The sequence below is a fragment of the Hirundo rustica genome, chromosome 8 (genome assembly GCF_015227805.2).
Source record: "Hirundo rustica isolate bHirRus1 chromosome 8, bHirRus1.pri.v3, whole genome shotgun sequence".
NCBI lineage: Eukaryota > Metazoa > Chordata > Aves > Passeriformes > Hirundinidae > Hirundo > Hirundo rustica.
The window spans coordinates 7849032-7863183 of record NC_053457.1 but is presented as its reverse complement, the minus strand read 5'-3'; the positions used below and the strand labels follow the sequence as shown (position 1 = coordinate 7863183).

General features: G+C 40.4%; 1 long non-coding RNA gene across 2 annotated transcripts in view; it reads right to left on the bottom strand.

Annotated features, from left to right (window-relative positions):
- Nucleotides 1–810: 810 nt before the first annotated feature.
- The window catches only part of LOC120755950 (uncharacterized), a 49546-nt gene continuing 36204 nt past the window's right edge, over nt 811–14152 (bottom strand). The window contains exons 1-7 of one of the 2 annotated variants that reach the window (XR_005701947.2): nt 10620–10705; nt 9611–9682; nt 8717–8881; nt 8421–8584; nt 2796–2940; nt 1322–1587; nt 811–936 (exon numbers count right to left, since the gene is read on the bottom strand). This is a non-coding gene — a long non-coding RNA (uncharacterized LOC120755950). Of the gene's footprint in view, nt 937–1321; nt 1588–2795; nt 2941–8420; nt 8585–8716; nt 8882–9610; nt 9683–10619; nt 10706–14152 lie in introns of those variants that run through there. The other variant, XR_005701948.2, reaches the window with a different exon arrangement.

The following is a 14152-nucleotide window of genomic DNA, read 5'->3' as shown; positions in this document are numbered from 1 at the left end:
ATAACTTTCTGTACAACTGTCTAAGCTGAGCTCCTCCAGCTCTTTTCTGATGCAGAACAATATTAACAATCTTTCTAAAAGATAGCTAAGTCACAGAGCAAAGAAAGAAATTAGAAACTGCAGAAGTAATCTACATGTCAGACATACACCAACAAACCCCAGTTAGTGATGATGCTACATATGATTTTTTTTTCTATCCCTAACAAGAGCTATGTCCCTTGGGTTTTTTCAGTGCTGTACTTTAAACTGTCAGAGAAGTGTAGAGGAATATTGTTCTCTAAGATTTGACTTCTACAATTCAGAATAAAATAATGGGAAAGAATGAATAGATGTGATGAGGTCACTGGCAATAACATCCTGGGCTGTAGAAAAAAACTTCATCCACACCCAAAAGTCTCCTATTAGCAGGCACCAGTGCAACCCTGCCCATTTCCTAGCTGGCTGAAAAAACAGCTTATGATTCAATTATCTCTTTTCAAAATACAGCATAAAATGCCATTGTGATGCATATGATTTGTCTTTTAAGGTCTCAAAACATTAGAATAAAATGCACTTTGAGTTTTCATGGCCATTCAATTGCAGTGATTGCATTAAAAAGGAGACATAAAGTCTATGAAGTCCGAAGTCTGCCAGGGTACACAAAGTTACTGCCCATGGTTGAGAACAGGCTCAGGCCCACAGAGATCTCAGGACCCTCTGTAGAACTTTCCTGTTAGTTGGCGTGGTCAGCCAGGCTCCCACAGCCAGGAACACACCTGTGTGCCCTCAAGAAGGGATGAGAAGACCATTCTCACATGGACTTACAGCTCTTCTGCTGTTTTCCAGGAGAATCAAGTTCTAGATATTGTTCTGCTCCATTTGTAGCAGAAAACCTTTTCTGTTTACTCCTCATGTAAGCCTGGGCAAAGTCAGGTCTGTCAAGAGTAGGTGAAAGATCTAGAAAAAAGTTGGAAGAACAAGGGTAAAAATCATCCTTAGCATCCTGCTCCACTGAGCTATTACAATGCTGCAGGAGGATTTAAATGAATCAACTGTTCTTATTATCCTAGTAATTAATTGCTGGATTTCTAAGACAGCATCACTTTGTTACTCAGTATTTTTGTAACTCTTCACTTTCCTCGTTTACTCATCTGGTACAAATTAAACACAGCTTGAGGAGCTGCCTGTTCTTAAGCATTCTTTGTTAGGCAGTCTTCATAATTTCAAGTTTTGAAATGTAAAGTACATGTTAGAATCCAATTAGAATGACAAATGAATAATGAGAAAATCTAACAGCATAAAACAAATTTGAAAGCTTAAACAATTTCCAATTTACACTTACATTGTATACAGCTGATGTAGCTCATCTTGCCAAATGGCACCATTAGCATTTAGACTTCTGATGAACACCATATGCAGGGAAAGGATATGGATTACTGCATGCTGCTGGAAGGAAAATGAAAGCTAAGAAAGGTGTGGCAGTTCTGGATGAGGTGTGATTGCAATTGCCTTAATCCAGACTGAGGGATTAAGGAGGTCATCCCTGGATGGCTGGAGCTGTTCCCTCGCTGGTAAGGTATGCACAAACCAAAATTGTCCCAGGTTCCTCTGTAAATCCAATACAGACAAGAAAAGAAATGGCACCATTATCTCTCTTCACATCTTCATCTCTGAATAGACTTTCCAGACTCAGCAGGACAAGCTAGGGAATCTTTTGGGCGCAGGTCTCAGATCAGAAAAGGGAGAGGAGTCAAAAGTTTTTTTTTATTTCAAGAGATATTTGAGGAGAGAAAAAGGGAGGTGGTACAGGAGAGAGTTAAGTGGAAAGAGGAGAACAAAGGAAGCAGAGAAAATGGTAATGGTTGCACTAAAAAGAGAGAGAGGGCTAAAAAAACCATTAAACATTAGTTTTGTGCATAACAAAAATTTAGTATTCAATCATCTGGGCAAAAGTATGAAAGAGGGAGGAGAAGCAAAGAGCACAATAAACACAGAAAGGAGGACTGAAACATTGATGGGACCAGGATGGGGAGGAAATGAATGCTAAAAAATAGTTCAAGGAAAACAACCAGGGACTGCGCTGCTGAGGTCAGACAGGCAAACACGAATTAGCATAGTCTGAGGGTTTGTTCTGCTGCTCTAGTTAGAAACAGCTCTTCTAATCAATTACACCACCCAGCTGTGGCAAAACATAAATATCTACAGATATAAGCACATATAACAGGATACATGCATGAAACAAAGGACAGTTATGGTGATTTTTAAACTTTCAGGACACCTGAAAGCACCTGTCAAAGGAAATTTGCTCAGGGGTCAGTAACAGTGAGGAACAAAGCCGGCCAAGCTTAGACACAAGTTCTTAACTTTGATGGAGAGTGGAAAAATGATGCTGCATATTTTAATGTTTGTACAGCTCCTGTTCACCCACTTTCAAAAGGTTCTCTTGCTAGCAGAAACCTGCAAACATGAGTGGAATTCATTTCTTTTCCAAAAGAAAAACAAGTATCAAGAAATCCAATGGGAAGAAATTATCTTAAAAAAAAAAAAAAAAAAAGCCCACAGAGGTATTTATTAACATGTCTCCTTGGCATAGCAACATTGCACAAATACCCTGCAGGACCGTGTGTGAGCTTCCAGGAGACGTTAAATCTTGGTTCTCTGAACTTGGCAAGTAATGGCTTAAAGGCAGTATCCCTAGCAGCCAACTGAGGCTGAACATCTGGGCGGTGGAGTGTGGTTCCTGGGTGGAACCTGAAGCCAGGGCTGCAGGATGTTGGAGAAAAGGCAGATGACATTTTCGTGCTCTGCTCCTGTACCTCTCATTCCTGCCCTCGGAGGGGCTGCACCGTCAGCAGACCGTAAAGGTGGTGTCTGAAAGGATTGTCTGAACAGGCTTTTTCTGAAACAGGACTTCCAGATCAATACCAGACCATTAGCACTCCAACTGGTCCCGTGCATCTTCTGGAACAAACAAACAAAAAGCAGGAGACATCACAAGGACATTTTTTTAATACATAGTTTAAATCTAACTTGCCATATAGAAAACATACAACAAAACTGCACTCTTCTTTCCCGTTCTGTGACTCTCTCACATTGTAAACTACTCTTGGTAAAGATCTCATGGCCACAAGTCCAAGACTGTCAGTCTAACACATAGAAATGCTTCACCTCCACAGTGCAATGGAGCTGTCTGGGAAAAATTGTGTGCAGGCTCAGGGTTTGGCAAGTGTGAAAAGTGCATAGTATATGGCTCTACACACGGTATTTACTATATGTATTATGTTATATTGATTAGTAATGCTGTATTAATATTTTGATAGTATAGTAAATTTAGTTTTGTAGTTAAAATGTAGTTTTTGTAGTTAAAACAGAAATTATGTATTTTTTTAAAGAGAGGAAGGGGATACTTGCAAAGAGATAGCAGCCACAGAAAATGTAAATCTTTCAGAAGATTTTATTGCTTCCTTATCAGAAGAAACTAACTTCTCCTGCCTCACTCAGCCCTAAAGACACCGTAGACATCAAGGGGAAAAAAGTGTCACTAACCAGAGAGAATTCTTTGTTTGAATAGAATTTATGCATCATGTATGAAAGGTATGAATATGCAACAGGCTATTGCTTTTAAGAGTTAATCCTCTGTTAACGGGGTCCTTTTTCGGAGCATATTTGCCCAGAAAGGCACCCAAACCTCTCTTACTTTTTTTTTTTTTTTTATTGTCTCATATTGTCCTAACCTTAATTGTTCAATTTTTTATTACTCTACTTCTATTACTATTTTTATAACCATTTTATTATTATCAAACTTTTAAAATTTTAAAGCAAGTGATTGGCATTTTTCACATCAAGGAACCTGATGTGTTGGTGAAGTGTTTGTGCCCACATAATTCTGCATCATTAGAAATTATATTGTTTTGCTGTAAAAACAGGAAAGCTGGACAAAGAAAGCTCCTGCTCAAACCAGGATTTCTAAATGAAAAATCAAGCCCGATGGCCCTTCAGTTCCTAATAGTAACTGCAGGAAAAACTTTGAAAAATAACTGAAGATGTTTTCCAACTTCTGCTACTGCACTCATCTCTGTGCTGAGACCCACTAAGGTTTATATCATCCTCCTGCCATAACAACAGTGCAAAATGCCTGACTCATCCCTATACACAATATATATTTGAGTCCACATCCCATCATTCTGTTGTCACACAATAGAATTAATTTATTCCTAGTCGTGACAAATGAGGATGATGAAAAATATAATTAAACATGCAACACCAAGCAAATATTATTTCAGAAATTGGTTATTTTTGTGGTTTTGCTGCTTTTTCTTTCAATTTTTGTCATCAATTTTGTGTAATTTGTGTGGAGATGAGCATGAAAACTGTTACAATTAAAAATAAATTGCTGCTTTCGCTATCAGTTTCTAGCAGCTTTTTTCTCCCTCTGCTCTTATATTTGGCTCTGTCACACAGCTTCTGCAGAGAACTGAGAACAACCAACAAGCCATTAAAATGGTGACTGCCATACCCTGGAGAGCCTGCAGCCTTCCCTGGCAATTATATGAAGGGCAATTTGAAGATTCCCAAAGCCACGTGAAAAACAGTGTATATACCAGACATGACTTGTCTACTCGCTACGAAAAGCATTTCTGCACCTTTGTACCTTGCACCACTGAGGTCTGTCATTTGTATAGAAAGCACTAGCCAAAAACCTCATAAATGTCACTTTCTAAGCTTCAGACCCAAGAATGCAGATAATCTGAGGTGTTCAAAAGGATTTTGCCTTTATGAAATATAAGATTGGAACAACACATTTATTCAAAGTTAGCATCACGGGTCGTTGCTGTAGTTCACTGTATGTGAATTCCTGGAAATATGACTCTACCCGTGTCTGCGTGCAAGAGGATTTTTGTGTAAATGTGCATATTTAGGGTTGTTATGGATCTTTTCACATCTCTTCCTGTTCTGGCCTCTGTGGCTTTCCATATTTTACCCTTAAGTTCCAGTTGCAGAAATCAGGTGATTTATGAGAAACAATTTTCCTCCTTGCATCCCTTGTGGTATGGGACAGCCAGGGCACTTGATGGCCACCCAGGAGGTTGGCATGAGCCAGGGCAAAGAAGGGAGGGCTGCCACTCCTTTGGCCTCAAATGAACACTTGAAATTCTTTGCTGCATGAGCAGAAAACCAGCATTTTGTTTAAAAGTTCTCAAAAGTAGGTCCTGGAATTTCAACAGGGTTGATTACCTAGAGAATCATAGATTTTGCTAGGTTTTGTGTTTCTGGCAGGGATAGCTGTATCATATGGATTAGGAAGCTTTCAATCTGTGCTTGTTTTCTAGTAAATATCTGATTAAATTACTGGGAAAGCCAGGGGGGAAAGGATTAATAAAGCTACTTAGTACGGTCAGCTTTCATAATAAGATAAAGGGAATTTCAAGGACCAATGAAATAAAAGAAGTGGAAGACAGATAACATACAAATAGCAAAAGTAGGTGACTACATATCCACTCAAGTACTGAAGTTATTTTAGAGGTGAATTTTGCACTGTTGGTTGGCAAATTTAACTGATTGACTGACTGATGTTTGCTTGAATCTGAAAAGTCTCAAGGCATTTGTTTGTTACTTGGAAGGCAAAAGTTTTCCAAGCCCCTTCAATAGCACAAAGCTGATCAGCATTTCCCTCTCTCTAATTCAGAGTTTCTGCTCATTGGTCAGCTTCAAACACCAGGTTTTAGTAGGAGCTAAAAGCTCTAAATAATGTTCTCATGCGTGACCCTGATGATGGCAACGCTACCTTTCGACAGGAATTTGCACTCTGTCTCTTCTTGGGATGAATTTGATGCTGCTGCCTGCGGCCTTGTTTTCAATGTTGTGAGTTTTTATTCAAAGGAGTCTTATACACACCAAGTGTGTTTTGCACTGCTGCAGTAACACTCTCATGTTCTGAGAAGTTTTTCCTCCACGCCCCCAGTATGAAAATTTGAATTAATTTACAGCTTCCAAATGAGCCTTATGGACTCTGCACTGCATTTTAGATTGAATTTTCCCAGCAGAAATCTTGGCCTTCAGTACTGAATTACTCCAATTTCTGTTGGAGTCCAGGGCATTCCTTTAGTTGCCCTGGAGGGTCAGAGACCTGGACAGGGGGGTCTGGGACCCTGGCCCAGAGCCCAGAGGGACATTGGCTTTGATCCCAGTCCATGGGAAAGGCTTCCTGCACTGCGGGAGGGATTGCAGGCCACAAAAGTGTGAAAGATAGTAGTTTAGCTTATCACAGGGTGAGAAAACAGTAGGTTTGGGGTTTTAGTATTGAAGTGAATGGGGGCAAGGCGGAGGATTTGGGGCGTTATCTCCTGCTTCTTCTTTCTTCTTCCCTCACTCCATTTCAGCAGTGACGGTGGCACAAAGTAGTTTAAAGAGATTGGGTCAAAGTAGAGATGACCTGTTTAGTATAAGTGATAGGTATTGGCAAATAATGATGAATAAAGAACACGTAGCAATTAGTGTAAAAGATAGCGACAGCCCAGTTCGGGAGGAGTCAAGGAGTCACCAGATGCCCGAGCAGCTGCAGAGACCTTTGTTGGGCACTGAGAAATTTGTAAGATAAGAGACAATAAATGAAGCATGCAACCTTGAAAAATCAGAACCTGAAGACTCTGTCTCTTTCTTGCGTTTAGCTCAGAGCTTTGCAGAAAGTGAAAAGACTCTAAAACCACCTAATTCTCAGAGAAAAAAATCGAGAAATTTTGATCCAAATATAAGTTCCTGTGTGTTGCTTTGGGTTTACCATTTTTTTTTTTTCCCCAAGAGATTTCTTTCCACATAATCTTTATGTGAGTCATTATGAGATCGGTGGCATTTTCTGGGGTTCATGAAAAAATCCCTCAAAAGTTTAACTGCTCTTGTATCTTCTGAATGGGATAAAGAACAGCCTGCCAAAGATAATAATCTTTGTATTGTCAAATCCCTGGCATGACCTTATCTTGTCCTGCTACAAGAAAATATTTATTGGCCATATTTCCAAGTCTTCTCCTTTCTCAGGCCCAAACAGAAGTTCTGCAGCTTTCAAGCATCTGGTAAAGGTGTGTAGGTAGTAAGAAATACTCTATATTGTGAGATAAGCTGCTTGGTGAAACTTTCCAATAGGCTAAGGTTTCACAGATAGGTTTTTGAAAGGGTTTGGTTTTCTTATCTGATTGGAAGATGAAACAAGGCTCGATTCCAGGGAACAGCCCTATTTTATGTACTAGTCAGAAACTTTTGCAGTAGGATCAACAAGTTTGTGCTGATGCAGGCCTGATGATTCTCTAAATGCTGATTCTCTCTGCTTAGTACTTTTAAATTTCATTTCAGAAAACAGAATGCATTTGGATGGCTGGGGTGATGTGCTATTTAATTTCCTGTGCGTAGAAAAGGGGAATTATCCCTGGAGACCCCGTCCTGTGCAGAGCAGTGCTGAGCACTGTCCCAGCACAGCACAGAAATTGCAGGGTTTTAGATACCCTCTGACAAGGTATCTAAATCACAGCAATTTGTGAGACCAGCAGGGCCCAGATGAATGGCAGGTGTGAGATTTATAGGAACTCCTTGTAATCCTGCAGCAACAAACCCTTTGGAGAACACAGCTGTGAAGGGGGAAGACACAATGCGATGGGGGAAAGAGGAAAAGCTGCACAAAAAACAGACATGTCCCTTGTAGGAACAGTAGGGAAGGGGAGAAGAGAGCATTATTTCTTTCTTTCTTTCATATGGGTTTATTCTTCATTCTAAATATGTTATATTTCCCTCCAGAAGTCATTCTCCACAGTTCCTTTAAGTTTCAACTTGGGAACTGCTGGTTCCACTGGCGGCTTTTCAGGTAAATGAAGCCAAGTTGCAGCCTAGATCAGCCCTAGGCTGTGTCTCCACCACCAATTTTCTACTGGCAAAGTAACCATTCTTCGGAATAATCTTCTTTTTGCGGCAAACTTTCCTTCCCCTCCTCTAAAGAATTCCCCAACAGGGTGGGAGAACATATTTTACCCACTTCACGTGTCCCTTGCACCAAGGAAAAAGAAGCACAAGAGCAGTGAATTTAATTTGTGCCTGTTTTGTAGCCTCAATAAGCTGACAATCCCAAGTTATTTTCAGGATGGAACAACCTACTTTTCTCAACTCCTTGTTATGAATTTTGTTTGGAAACCTTCCCAAAAGAATCCGGGCAGCAGAAGACTAAACGTGCCGTCTTCACAAGTTCCCTATTTCACCTATGGCAGTCTGACATGTGAGGAAGGACCTCAACAGCATTGCAGAGAGCCACTGGAATAAAAAGGATCCTCACATGGACACAAAGTTCACACACACATTTCTGACTTCAAGGCTGGAGACATATTTTGTCAAAAGTTTCCAAACATGTTGCAACACAATTGGAAATGGCAGGTAAAGAAATGTGAAAATGAAAAAGAAATTACCTCCAGTGAAGAAAACATCCCTTTGTGTCTTGACACTCTTCCTGCTCTTCCTGAGCACTTGTCTGGTGCTCAGGACTATTCTGTCTATACCACTTCCAGAATATTCTTGGTAATGTCAAGAGCACTAACACAGGCAGGGTAAAACACCTTCCATGAGTCCTAGGCTAGAAAAAAAAGGAAAAATGTGACTCAGACTTTAGAACTCAAATATAAAAACAGTTAAAACTAAAACTCTTGGAATGAGAAGGAGCTGCAGGGTTTCTTGTGGCCATCAGCCAGAGCACCTTTGCACCCACCCAGAATGGCCAGAGCAGTGAACGACGCTTGACCTCCAGCTGCACGTAATGGCCATTGCTTCTGAGAGAGAAGTGTTGTATTGCCTCTGTAGTAAGGCAGGTTTAACCATGCAAGTGGTAACAGAACTGTCCTGGAGCACAGCTGGATCAGGCAGCTGTTCCTTGCTAAAAAGACAGACAAGGAGTTCATTTGGATTGTAAACTTTTGTTCTTATTTTCCAGGGCTTCTATTTACAGAGGAAATGTGGAGTCTCTTGTGTCCTCAGCATAACCTAAAAAGTTCCCAGCACTTCAATACCACAGTTCATAGTTTGTACGTGTCAGAAAAGGTAGTGGAGATGGAAGAATGAAAAAACCCTCTCCCTACAATACCTTGTGAGATTATTCAAATAAGATCACAGGAACAGCAAGAAACATCTTGAAAATAGGTATGCCATTAAAGGAACCCCTAGGTTTCATTATGCAGCTTACATCTGAGCGAGCACCACTTCCTTTTGATAACTTCCCTGATATTTGAAAAAGAAACAACTGTACTATCCTGCCAAAAATAATATGAAATAGAGTACATTTTGTCCAGTAAACATGCAGAACAAAAGCATCATTGCCACAGCACCGCTGTTTTCCAAGCCTGAAGCACAGCTGAAGGTTCTTTATCATTCTATCTGTAGTGCTTACACCTGTGAAGAGCAGAACCTGATGAATAAGGATGTGATAATGTTGCAGAAACCTGCTGATAGCAGAGCAGCTCCTCTGACATCTAATTTATTCCATGTGGCTTGATCATTATTCCTTATTTTCCTGCTGCAAGATTTCACAGAATATTCTGAGTTGGAAGGGGCCCACAAGGATGGAGCATCAGGTCTGAATGGCCTATACAGGGATCAAACTTCTGACCTTGGTGTTATCAGCACCGTGCTCTGACCAGCTGAGCTAACCTCGGGGTTTTATTGAACATTGTACCGCAGCCTGCAATTAAAACAAACCAATTATTAATAGTTGAACTTGGCACAACAGAAAACAAATTCCAATTTTGGGAAAAGATTCTGGGACCCTCTTCATTTCAACACAAAGTTCACAATTTCACCTTCTGAAATTCAGCTCCCATGAGCAGCATCTCTATTTCCAGCTGTATCATATTCTGCTCCCTCCATGCACAGATGACTGGCCATACCCGGTGTTCAGACAAGTCCCTGAGTAACATTTCCCTGTAAGGGAATGCTCAGATTCTCTCAGTGCCTCTGAGCAGTGCAAGGAAAGGTCCCCCCCTCCCCAGGTAGTAGGTAAAATTGCACACAAAAAAAATTAAATCTAGGTGAAAAATGCTTGTTTCTCTTCTTGCACAAAACTTAAAGAAACATGAGTATCACAGAAATAGTTTGTACTCAATATACAAAGATAAGGAAATATGTTTCTGGGTCAATCAAGTTATTTTGGACTCCTTATGTTTGTATGTTTTTTCCCCACATTTGACAAGCTTAGTGGGCAGGGTGACCCTGATACCTGGCACTGCTTCCCATGAGCAGGACAAAATCAAACCTGGATCAATGAGGAGCAATTTATGTCTCTCTCTTTATGGACAGAAAGCTTTGAGAACATTTCTTTCTTCTTCTTTTGACTTAATAAAATCCCTGCTGTAGTTGTTCTGGTGAGGGAGATAAATAAGGGGGAATAAGATGCGTAAAGAATTATATTGGCCCTGCAATGCAATATATTTATATTTGTAGGAATCAAGGCTGTTAGTTTGCCTTTACAACATCTGTGTTTTATGATATTTTAGTGCTCAATTCTTTATCATTATGACAGTTCATGCCAGCTGGTGATTGATTTCTTGCTGGAAGCATACATACACAAGAAATACTCTTCATAGTGAAAGGGCCATTACAACATATTTTCTGAATGATACCTGGTAAGAAACTCCTCCCAGACACTCAATGCCATTCCTAGAGGGTTGAAAATATTCAGGAAGTTGCCATTTCTGTTTCACCTGCTTACATGAAGAGAAAAAAATAAATAAAATTATGAATTCTACCCAAAACTACCACTGTGCAGGTGATTGATCCATTGCCACTTTGGCAGCAATCATGGAGAAAATGACAGGTGTTCTTTAATGAGTAACATTATGGCTTCTTGGTGCTCCAGAGTGCTTCTTGGAGGCATCTCAAGAACACAGAGACTGAGTTTTCACTTAAAAGAACAGGACCAGTGAAAGGGAAAGTGGGCTTGGCTTCAAGGGAGAGAGGAGAGATGAAGCACAGCCAAGCTGCTGGTGAGTACCCTTGGAGCAGGTGTACAAAATTCAGTGCTCAAAGCAGAAATATGGATGTGTGACAGACATTCAGATAAGTCACAGCAGTCTAGACTGAAGTCCTTAAGTCTTTCTTCCCTTCAAACCCAAACTGCTTTGTTGCTAAGAGATCCTCAAGTCGCTGCTGGGTTTAGTCAACTTCAGGACACTCACAGGTCTGACAGGTTTTGAGACTGAACGCTGAACAGATTAGACCATCCTCCTCGTAAGTCAACCTTGCACTGCCAGACAGTTCAAGGTTGTGCCAAAGGCCTTCCCACCTTCTAAGGACATCTAAATTCATTTGCAGGGAGATGAATCTTGTTGACAGGAGAAGGCTGTGACTGGAAAACGTCTGGAAGTTTCACTTCCTAAGCTGTGATCATTCTAATGACTGCAAAGCCCAGGAGAGAAAATCGTGTTGAAAACTCTTTTCAGTGGAGGCCTGAACAGAAATAGTTCTGCGAATCAAGGACTGATGGCCTCAAACTCTGATGAAGTGTTAGAGGTGACTTTGTCACGATAACACTTGCTGACACTGGCACAACGGAAAATTATTCATGTGAATTGTGTATATGTTGCGTGTATCTATATATCCAAATGCCCCAATGGAAATCCCAGTGACAGCTGGAGAGTTCCAAGACCTAATTTCTGGGATTTTGCAGTCAGCAGGTAGTTTTTGTAAGCCCTGACACCATTTGCAACAGACCCCATGACTTGCCTTCTGGATGATTTCCTAGACTGGTGTCTGGACGCTGCATTTCATTCAATGTCAGCTCGAAGTGGGTTTGCCTTGGGGCTCACAAGAAGCCACACAGCCTGGATCACAGGATCCTGCAGAGGTCCTGCAAGAGGCATAAGAACACCTGCTCTTTTAACCAGGGCCACAGTCAGCAGGAACTAAAGAGGCAAAAATAGGAAAAAAGAAAATAAGTATGAAGCTGGAGGGCAAGCTACAAAAATCAAACCAAAGCTACAAGGACAAGTTGGTAAAAAAACAGGAACAAATTTATTCCGGAGATCTATTCTGATGTCACACTGAAAGAACCATTATCATTTTCTTCTCTTGATGTCCCACAATCCCAGGACTTTGGAGATTTAATTTTAATTTAGCAGTATTTGTATGCCCTGCGAACATGTTTTTCATTGATTGCTTTGGTACAGTCCCAGGGGCAACGGCCCTGTCATTCCTTCATTGAAATTCACTGTATGTGTTTCTCTTTGTGGTAGTTCACTTTTGCAGAAGGGGAATTGAGCTACTCTGACTTGTCCTCAGGACACACAATGGTGGATGGAAATAACACCCAGGCTTTGTAAAGGTTCTTAATACAATTACTTTTTGCTTGAGGCAAACCAAGAATCAATAAAATGTGGGCATCTGATGTGAAAACTTCACATTTCTTGGTCTGTATTAGTCCTTGGATTTTCAGTTCACTGTGGAGGTGGAAAGAATTGGAGGGAGTCGTGCGAAGCCCACACCAGAAAAAAAAAAAGTCACAATTTGGCACAGAAGTAGCAAGCCTGTGAGAGAATAAAATTTGTAAATCAGACTAGTGGGGAGCCACATATTCCAATTGACTATAATCAAATACAGCGGTCCAACATTCACAATTAGCTTCCAGCATTAACCAAATATTTTAAGTCTTGTTTCATACTTTCTCCAAGACTAAAATTTCCATGCTTCCATGGGTAGGGAAAAAAACCTACAACACTAGTTTTGTTATGAAAATAACAAATTTTCTACTTTCTTTGAGATGAAAACATTTGATTTAAGAAAAATAAAAAGGCAGACACAGTTTCCCCAAGGATCAACTTTGCGAGGCTTCTCAATTTTGCAGTTATAGAACCTAGGGCTTGGAAAGGGGAAACGGGTCCAGTGCTCAACAGAGATTGTTTGAGATCCTTGCTTTCAGATCTTCTGCTTCTACAGGGAACAACAAACTCCAACAAACCTGTGGCAAATACAGATGGGTCTAAAGTTTAAAATTGGAAGAACTTTTAGCCAAAAGCAGAACCATGCAAGATGTCTGAGAGGGGGAAATATGAGTGAGATCAAGACCCTCCAGACGCCAAGAAAGCCTCTCCACATCCCCAAAAAGTGCTGTGTATGGTGTCACAAGATGAACATTAGCATTATAAGTGCTAAATCTGTCAACAAAACCTATACCACTGCTTATCAATGGCTTGGTGCTCCGTTCCCAGAGATACAGCATCCCATGTTTAACCTGGGCAGTGTTCAGACTGTAATAGCAATTCCCTTCTCATCACTGCAGAGAAAAAAAACAAGCAGCTGATGCTCTTACCATCATCTTCCTGGTCAAAGCTCCAAGAAAAGAAAATCTGAAGTACCTGTTTCTTCTTGGTGCTGCTGGATGTTTTCATTCTTGCCTCCTTCACAAGAGCGAAGAACACAAGCTGTGAACTCACAGAGCAAGTAGGGAGGGTGGTTTCTTTACTCAGTTGTTTGTTTGGTTTTGGTGTTTTTGTTTTTTGGGGTTTTTTTTCCCCCTCCCTTAATTAGGCAAACACCTTTTTTCCAGGCTTTGTCTAAGACCCAATGTCCTCCCCACTGTCTTTTTCAAGGACCCAGCACCTCATTTGGTTATTTTTGCTGGCATTATCAGTTCACAAGGAAAATAATTTCTTATTAAATATACTAAGGGGCTGTAATTTCCCCTGAACTTAGTGATTACAGGGCTTCAGCCTGAACACATACACATTTCTGCTGCATCTTGCCTAACAAGATTTGATTGAATATTAATTGAGATTTCATACCAAACTGAACTGTACTAATCTGTTCATTATTTTTGTAGGACAGATTTGGGCTGGGTGTTTGACATCTGACCAATGACTCTTTAAATTACGGTCCTATATTTGTGGTACTCTTGTAACTGATAATTTGTAAATGTAATGTATAAGCCAGAATGGCATGTCCACAGTTATTGTTGAAAACTTAGAATGAAAAACAAATTAAGATTCCAAGTTGTGTCTCAGTAGCTCTGTAATCACATTTGGGTGTGATAATAAAGGTTGATACATTCTTTGACACTCAATGCTATTCCCCAGTGATAGAAAGCAGAAAATTCATGACATTTTGTTAATTAACTTGAGCACTTCATTTCATGAGTAAGTAAAACGTTAAGCATGGTACT